At 44.0% G+C, this 9,699-nt stretch overlaps 1 pseudogene; it reads right to left on the bottom strand.

The window, feature by feature from the left end:
- Positions 1-4,478: 4,478 nt before the first annotated feature.
- Positions 4,479-8,536, bottom strand: LOC120383560 (annotated as a pseudogene).
- Between the last annotated feature and the right edge of the window lie 1,163 nt (positions 8,537-9,699).

The following is a 9,699-nucleotide window of genomic DNA, read 5'->3' as shown; positions in this document are numbered from 1 at the left end:
TTCATTTCCCATTTTGTTGCCCAATCACTTAGTTTTGTGAGATCTTTTCGAAGATCTTCACAGTCTGATTTAGTATTAACTATCTTGAGCAGTTTAGTATCGTCTGCAAACTTTGCCACCTCAGTTTTTACCCCTTTCTCCAGATCATTTATGAATAAGTTGAATAGGATTGGTCCTAGAACTGACCCTTGGGGAACACCACTAGTTACCCCTCTGCATTTGGAGAATTTGCCATTTATTCCTACTCTTTATTCCCTGTCTTTTAACCAGTTCTCAATCCATGAAAGAACCTTCCCTCTTATCCCATGGCAACTTAATTTATGTAAGAGCCTTTGGTGAGGGACCTTGTCAAAGGCTTTCTGGAAATCTAAGTACACTATGTCCACTGGATCCCCTTTGTCCGCATGTTTGTTGACCCCTTCAAAGAACTCTAATAGATTAGTAAGACATGATTTCCCTTTACAAAAACCATGTTGACTTTTGCCCAACAATTTATGTTCTTCTAGGTGTCTGACAATTTTATTCTTTACTATTGTTTTGACTAATTGGCCCGGCACTGACATTAGACTTACTTGTCTGTAATTGCCGGGATCACCTCTAGAGACCTTTTTAAATATTGGCATTACATTAGCTATCTTCCAGTCATTGGGTACAGAAGCCGATTTAAAGGACCCTAGTTAATAGTTCAGCAACTTCACATTTGAGTTCTTTCAGAACTCTTGGGTGAATGCCATCTGGTCCCGGTGACTTGTTAATGTTAAGTTTATCAATTAATTCCAAAACCTCCTCTAGTGACACTTCAATCTGTGACACTTCCTCAGATTTGTCACCTACAAAAGCTGGCTCAGGTTTGAGAATCTCCCTACCATCCTCAGCCGTGAAGACTTGAAGCAAAGAATCCATTTAGTTTCTCTGCAATGACTATCGTCTTTAAGCACTTCTTTTGTAACTCCATCATCCAGGGGCCCCACTGGTTGTTCAGCAGGCTTCCTGCTTCTGATGTACTTAAAAATTTTGTTATTACCTTTTGAGTTTTTGGCTAGCCATTCTTCAAATTCCTCTTTGGCTTTTCTTACTATATTTTTACACTTAATGTGGCAGTGTATATGCTTTTTTCTATTTACCTCACTATGATTTCACTTCCACTTTTTCAAGGAAGTCTTTTTATCTCTCACTGCTTCTTTTACATGGTTATTAAGCCACGGTGGCTCTTTTTTAGTTCTTTTACTGTGTTTCTTAATTTGGGGTATACATTGAAGTTGGGCCTCTATTATGGTGTCTTTAAAAAGCGTCCATGCAGCTTGCAGGGATTTCATTTTAGTCACTGTACCTTTTAATTTCTGTTTAACTAACCCCCTCATTTTTGCGTGATTCCCCTTTTTGAAATTAAATGCCACAGAGTTGGGCCATTGAGATGTTCTTCCGACCACAGGGATGTTAAATGTTATTATACTATGGTCACTATTCCCAAGCAGTCCTGTTATAGTTACCTCGTGGTCCAGCTCCTCTGCTCCACTCAGGAATAAATCTTGATGTTCCTCTCCCCTCGGGGGGTTCCCGTACCAGCTGCTCCAAGAAGCAGTCATTTAAAATATCGAGAAATTTTGTCTCTGCATTTTGTCCCAAGGTGACATGTTCCCAGTCAGAGTGAAACCGGATGTAGCTTACCCAAAATAACTATTTAAGAACTGTGGCCCAGATCCTCAAGGTATTTAGGCATTTAACTCACATTGAAATCAGTGGGAATGAGGTACCTAAATACCTTTGAGGCTCTGGGCCTGCATTTCTGATTCACTTCTATGTTTTCGGTTTGTGTGACTCCAGGTAAAAATCTATCACCCCCACCCTCTCTCCCTCAGACTCATGCTGGCATTATTGGAGCCATTTTATAGTCTTCTTTCCCTGCTGTTATTCAGTGGAAAATTCTCTCTAAATATCAGTGGATCTAACACAAAACAGAGCATCTGAGCCAGATCATCCACAGGTATAGCTCCACTGATCAGAATCTTGCCCCATGTGTACACAGTATGTGTCTGATTTTCAGAGGAGCTGAGAGAATCACAACCGTGGTCAAACCATATGGATCGGATCCTCACCTTGTGTAAATCAGCACTGATTTCAATTGAGCAATGCTAGTTTACACCTACTGGGGATCTGGCCCAGTCTGACCTGGGAAATCAGGGACTGTAGATGCCAGTTTTTCATTTTCTTGCCCTGGGCTGAAATCTAGTAGACATTGCATTTCCTTCTTAAAGATGTTTTTGTGATGTTATTGATATAATCTGGGACCATATAGAACATGGTTGCAACCAAGGTCCTGTAGTGGCACCAAATCTTATGTAAAGGGGGTCATATAAGGTGTCTAAGACAAGGTTATGGGTTGCTGGTTATGATTATGCAGTCTATATGTATGTATCATTTTGTAGTTGAAGTTATGAGTATTAGCTCTATACTGTCTGTATTTCAACTTTGTGCTGTGCTTCTGGGAGACACCCCAGACAAGTTGGTGTTAGCTCTGCCTAGCCTGCTTGATGGCCCATTAAGGACCAACAGCTACACAATTGAGCCATTGAGAGGAGGCAGATATGCCTTGTAACTCAGCAAAGTATGCAGGGACTTGCCCATGTGACTCCAGACTCCATTTTGCAGTAATTTTCCACAGTAAGAACAAAATGGTTCTTACACCTGGAAAAGCCGATATAAGGCTAATGCCTCATCTCCATCTTGTCTTCAATCCTGCTTCTTACCTCTGGAGGGACTTTGCTACAAACTGAAGCTCTGAACAAAGGACTGAGGACCCATTCCAGCAGGGGATGTTCTCCAGAGAGTTGATTTAAACCTGCAGTTTACTCCATCACTGCTACAAGCTACTCAATTTGTGGACTGAGGGTTGGATGGCAGGAGTCCCACCATGGGCACACCCACTCTTGGCCTACCGCCTGACCCCTTGTTCCCTATTCACACCTGTTCACCAGTTTGGCATGGGATGAAATTAAGGCAGGACCCAATAATTTTTGAACCTGGTGTGTCAGTAACGAGTCACACCAGTGAAGGATCATCCTTCAGATGGGAAAAGGTTTATTCAACTTCTCAAAAAGGATTTCCAAAGGGGCTGACTAACTGGATGGTGATTTTCAATGGGAATTGGATGCCCCTTTGAAAATTCAAGCAACTATTTCCCAGTGACAAACCCAACTTTGCCGGGGAGCCCCAGTCATGCATTCATGGACCAGGACCCCATTGTGCTAGGTGATTAATTAAGCAATGGTCCTTACGCCAAACAGTTTACAGACTAATTAAGACAACATGAAATCCACAGTATAAAAACATTATAGGAGAAAGCAGAAAATCTCTGGAGTTCACTAGGGCAGACTGTAATGATCTTACTCACATGAGTAGCACTACTGACTTAAATGTTACCCCATGTGGATAAAATTATATACATTGGATTGGCAAAATTCGATGGGTAATATCACTGTTTACTTTTAAGTTTTTCTTTTTATTTAGATCCATTTAAATTTTCGCAGTTGTGGGAAATTATAGGGGGTGGGGGTGAGAGGAGGAGTGGCCAGGCAATTATTTATTGGCAATAGACATTCAGATTAAAAAAGTTAAGCTTTATAAGCTGTTATAACGCAAATTGTCAAATGTCACAAGACCCACATCTAGACCCATGATTATATTTTATTTTTGTTGTTTAGGTTGCAATTGTTAAAGGTGTCTAAGAGATAGGCCCAGAAATCCTATCAACATTGAATCAGGTTTTGGTGCCTAATTCCTTTAGACTCCCTGGAAAAGCCAAGCCTGATTTTAGTATCTAAATTCCTTTGGCTTCTGGACCATACAGCCTTGTCAAAATTTTGTAATAGAGCTAGAAAGATGTCAAATCATGTGAAAGATAATAAGATGTTGTGTAATTTGCATCATTGTGTTGACAGATGTGACAAAGTATTATCACAGCTTTCCAGTCACGTCCAAGACTTCTCCAAGTTTTCAGAGAGTCTTATCAACTTTTTCAGAATTGTAAAAAAAGTGATGTCAATGCTTGTGGAGCTACATCAAAAGTACTAGAGTGCTAAATGTCAGAAGCAAGTATCTGGGTAAAATGGAGAAATATATCATATCAAGCTAGTTTATATACACAAACAACGAGGGCCTGATCCTCACTGAAAATAAGACCCACTTTCCATCATTTCAGCAGTGTAAAGGGGTCTTTCAGACCTTGTAAATTAGAGTCACACCCATTGTAAGGCCCATTTAGACTGCCAAAAGAATTCAAAGTTGCCTTATTTTGAATGAGACTCAGTCCCGGTAATATAGTTTCCAAATTCTGGGCCAAATTCTGCATTATTATTATTATTTGATTTTATTTAGATATCAGAATTGATTTATTTAATATTCATATGTTTTAATGGTTCACTTGATTTCCCCTCGCTGCCTACCTAAATCAATGATATCCAGGCCATTGGACAATAACGTCATGTCCTACAAAAAGCCTTTATCAATGTTTCCTTGACGTCTTTGTTCCTTAGAGTATAAATGAAAGGGTTAAGCAATGGTGTCACAATAGTAATGAAGACAGTGACAATTTTGTTCATGTCCAGTGAGTTCTGTTTAGAAGTCTTGACGTACAGGAAGATGGAGCAGCCATACAATATAACCACAACGGTGAGATGGGCAGAGCAAGTGGAAAAGGACTTTTTCTGTCCTTGGGCAGATGGGATTCTCAGGATGGTGGAGATGATGTAAATGTAGGAGACCAGGGTGACTGCACAGGAGCCCAGGATGACAATAAAGCACATAGAAATGTACACCATCTCAAAAAGGCACGTGTCTGTGCAGGACAGTTCTATACAACAATCTATGTCACAGAAGAAATGGTTGATGACCGTAGGGCTACAGAAGGACAACCTGCTGATCAGAAACGCTGGCACAGAAATAGTCAGGAAGCCACCTACCCATGAGCCAATGGCCAGCTGAGTGTAGAAGGTGTTGTTCATGATGGAGCTATAGCGCAATGGGTTTGCCATATGGCCAAATAGCGATCATAGGCCATGATAGCCAGGAGTAGAAATTCAGTGCAGCCTAGGGAGAAGACAAAGTACATCTGCAGGAGGCAGCTGAGGAAGGAGATGGTTTTGGTTTGGGAGACGAGATTGGTAAGAGTCTTGGGGATGGTAGCTGTGGTGTACCAGATTATGATGTTTCCTGTGAGTGTCAGGAGGTACATGAAGAAGAATAGCATGAAGAGTGAGATCTGCAAATAATGAGAGCCAGGGAACCCAAGAAGAATAAATATTTTTGAATGAGAATTTTTGACCTCGGATGTACAGTGGAGCAAGATTTGGCTATGATTTGGCTATGACTCCAACCCCAGTGGAGGGACTCTCCACTGCCCCGTAGGCCAGACAAAGATGTCCACTCAGGGATGCATTCTTATACACAGGTACAAACAGGTTACGCATCACTGAACGCAGTGAGGTACAGCCCTTCTACGCATTAGGGTGCTGCCTATCTCCTGGTACAGGCTGGTTCAAACATACAAGTCTATCCATCATATTGTCTATCCACCATATTGTCCTTTTGACCCTGTCTTTAGGCTGGGTCTGCCTGTTCCTTGTTATCTCTGTGGGATGTGCTCGTACCAGGCTGTTCTGGCACACATTCTTTAACAGCCTTCCTCTTGCCAACTTCTGTGAGAAGGGCCTGCCTCTGGCTCACAGCCTAACTTTGCTTTATGTTAGCAAGGTCTTGACCATTACTTCAGTTCAGGCCTCAGCCTCATACCGGGCCTGTGATACCAAAGGTTTATGTCTCCGGGCCTCACATTACTACATATATCATTGGTCTGTCTAACTGCCCACCTATACATCTGTGAATCTGCCTTGCAAGCCATTCATCTGCCAAATTATCTCTCTGCTTGCCTGGCTAATTTTTTTTTTTTTACATTTCTATCTATCTATCTATCATCACTAATGGACCCCCCTGTGGAAAGTGGACTTAAGTGGGAAGCAGCTGTTGAGTGGGTACATGTTACAGTCATAGGCACTAATTTCACTTTAAAGCTATATCCTGATTTTTGGAAACTAAGGAATATTCCTTCTCATTCTGTGTGCTGCTAATTTCACAGGCAAAGCAGGTGGGAATTGGAACTGACAAGAGGCTCACAGTGTGAATGTAACACTCTGACAAGGGCAGAATTGGCAAGGGGATAGACCTTAACAAGAGCTATCTCAGTCCCTGGTAGCTGATCAGAGAAGTGGCAATGAAAATTCTGCCCATAGGGTATAAGGTGTTTGACCTTAAGGATGCAGCTGTTTCTATATGTCTGATAACAGAACTGGACTGATGGTTCCCTAGCCTGAAGGAACCCTGATCAATTTCATTTAGAGCATGTTAATTTCACCGATGCTTTGCTTAGGATAAAAATACTAATTCAAAAAACAAAACAAAACAGAAAAACCTGCTTCATTATGTGCTCATTAAAAACATCCCTGTTAGCAACACAGTAACTAAAACAGTCTCTCCAATTAGCCATGTAGCACCTGTGACTCTGTAGAGATTAAGAGGAGGACACATGGGTCATTATAACTTCACATGCCTTAATCGGGACTCTGAGAAATATCAGTTTAGACCTGGACGCTGTCTGGGGATCTGACAAATCTCTCAAGGAATCAAGGGCCAGTGGCAGAAGCAAAGTTACTCTCATTTTAATAGGTCCCACTGAGGGCCATTAGAATGGAAATGTTGGGAAATGCAGGTCTCAGTGGCAGTCTCATCAAGGCTGATTAGAAAAGAAAGTCAGAGGCATTGATTGAAGTTAAACAAAGGAAGGGAAGGGTTTGTTCCTATGTCAAATAGACCCCTATGGGTAAAGTGAACAGGGTCAAGCTGTTCATTCCCAGCCCCTGTGAAAGATGATCCCTTCCTTCATCAATTCCATCAGACTCCTAGGTAGTGAGGGAATGTAAGCGGGCGGCGGTGAGGGGGGGGGGAGTTTGCAGTGAAACTGACATGTAAACAAACTTCAGATTCCCACTAGGTTAGCAAAGGCAGCCCAGCCCACAGGCAGGTAGCAAAAGGTAATTCCAGGTTTCTAGGCCTCAGTGACAGAGATCAGCCAATGCACCAGGGTTGTGACAGGCATTACTGTGCTGTCTACAACCCCCAGTTCTGCCGATGCCCTCAGTCCTAACCCACACCTCCCCCTCTACTCCCCACCCCCAATATTCCATCTCTGGGTTCTCCCCGACACAGAGCTCTGGGCATGCACACCCATCCTGACCTGCAGTCCCCCTTACTATCCAAGCCCTGGGCTCCCTGCAACTCTGTTCATGTGTTCAACCCTGATCTGCAGCACCCTGGGTTCCCCCTGTAATGGAATGCTAAACTGCATTGTACTGCTCAGCAGGGACATTGCCCTGTGTGTGAAATAATTTGTTTAAGCTGACCTCAGCCATACCTGGCAGAGCATTGAAGGATCTTACAGTGAGCACACCTGGTGTGTGCCTTGCTCTGAAGGAAGCTCTGTAGACAGCTGTGGCAGGGTGCTTACCCTGCTCCTGCCCTGAAGGGCTTAAAACAGCCCTGGGGGAAGGTTGTGGCTGGGAGCTACTAAGCTGGGTTGATTGGGGAAGTAGCACCACTCAGGCCACCGCTGGCCTGTATAAAGAGGCCAGGGGAGCCAGAAGGATCAGTCTCCCTCTGCTTGTAGAGGGAGAAGGGACTGGCTGCAGGGAGCTAGAGACAGGGTACCTGAGTGAAGCAGGGTTGGGGAAAGGCAGAGGAGCTGGGGAGCTCCAGCCTGGAAAGACCCAGGCTGTGGCCTAGCATTGGGCTAAAAGGTACTGGGGGTGGCAGAGGGCAGCCCAGGGGTAGGCCAAGGCAGCAGGTCCGAACCCAACCTTGCCAGTGATGAGTAGGCTGATACTGCAGTCTGCCCCAGGGCATGGGGGCTAGACGATGACTAGCAGTAGCTTTATACTGAGACAAGGTGGAGATAGTGGGTGGGGGTTCCCTGGGGATGGGAGACCCTAAGACTGAGGGGATTACTGCTAGGGAGCAGCACCCCAGGTAAAGGGGAGGGACATGGGGCCAGAGGACAGGTCGATCACCAGCCTGCAGAGGGTGCTCTGGAGCTGGAAACAAGCTAATTCCCAGAAGTCACCAGCAGGAGGCGCCACAGGGGTGAGTCCGCACGTCTACACCAGCCCATATCTGATACTGGAGCATGACCCATATTTGCCATGCCAGTTTTGTGGCATGCTGTCTTAGCCATCTAATGGCCATACCCATAGTTTGTAATAGTCTACATTTCTTACTCTTCTTCTGGGCTACAGACTCTGCCCTAATCTTACTGATTGCAGGCCACATTTCCCCACTTATCAAATGAGTGGTTGGGGTCACCAATGTTGTTAGTGCTGCAGAGTGTTGCTAAGGCCGCTAAGTTTTTCATGCTGCTAGTGTGGTGTTCTTGGAGCTCCAGTATGAGCTGCATGAGCAAAGAGTGCAGCATGCTGATTCAGCATACCTCCATGTTATTCATAAGAAAGACTGCAGGCTCAGTTCGGTGGTGAAGGCACTCAGCCAGGTGTATTGTCCATGAAGCATGGTACTAGTGTCCCATAGGAGCTACGGGTGCACTAACACACGATTCTGGGATTCCGTCATGGTCACTTCTGCTGATGAGCTTTGCGTGGTCACCTGTGCTGATCAGCTTGCCACACTGGCCAAACAGGAAATGAAATTCAAAAGTTCACGGGACTTTTCCTGTCTACCTGGCCAGTGCATCCGAGTTGAGAGCGCTGTCCAGAGCGGTCACAATGGAGCACTCTGGGATAGCTCCTGGAGGCCAATACCATTGAATTGTCCACATGACCCCAAATTCGACCCGGCAAGGCTGATTTCAGTGCTAATCTCTTTGTCGGGGTGGAGTAAAGACATCGATTTTAAGAGCTCTTTAAATCGAAAAAAGGGCTTCGCCGTGTGGATGGGTGCAGGGTTAAATCGAGGTAACGCTGCTAAATTCAACCTAAAATCACAGTGTAGACCAGGCCTAAGTGTCTCTGTGTTAAGCAGACTTGTTTCAGCAACTCTGACTCCAGCAGCCTCCTTGTAACATCACAACCACACTGTGGTCTCTACCAACCTGGGTTATTACTAGCCAAGTGACCCCAACACACCCCAGTCTCAAATTTCCCCCAAACCATCTGCCCTGAAATGTCCAGCCCTCTCCTGAAACATTTAGAGAAGTAATAATAAGGTCCATTGCTGCCTTAAAGAGACAAAAGCACAGCAAATTGTGGCTTTAGATATTGTTAACAATCACTTCAATTCAAACACAGCACTGGGTTGATTTAGATAAAAAATAAAACATGTTTATTAATGAAAAGAGAGGTTCCAGGTGAGTTCAAGCATAAGGGAAAGTCAGAAATGGTTACAAGCAAGCAAATAAAAATGAAAAATGCCTTCTAGTGATTCAGACCTAGCAAAACTGCAGTCTTGGTTCAAGGTAAGATTCTTACCACACTTCCTTGCAGCAAGATGGCTGTCCAATCCCTTGGTCAGGATCTCCCGCTAAGTCCACCAAAAAAATTGAATTTTTAATATCATAAGCCCCCCACCATGCTTCTAATGGGAGCTTAGCTCATCATTTCCTTCTTTATAACATTGGGAATAGTTCCACTGAATGAAGATGGA

Source organism: Mauremys reevesii, linkage group 15 (genome assembly GCF_016161935.1).
Source record: "Mauremys reevesii isolate NIE-2019 linkage group 15, ASM1616193v1, whole genome shotgun sequence".
NCBI lineage: Eukaryota > Metazoa > Chordata > Testudines > Geoemydidae > Mauremys > Mauremys reevesii.
Note: the sequence above shows the minus strand (reverse complement) of the source record. Positions and strands in the feature narration are given on the sequence as shown.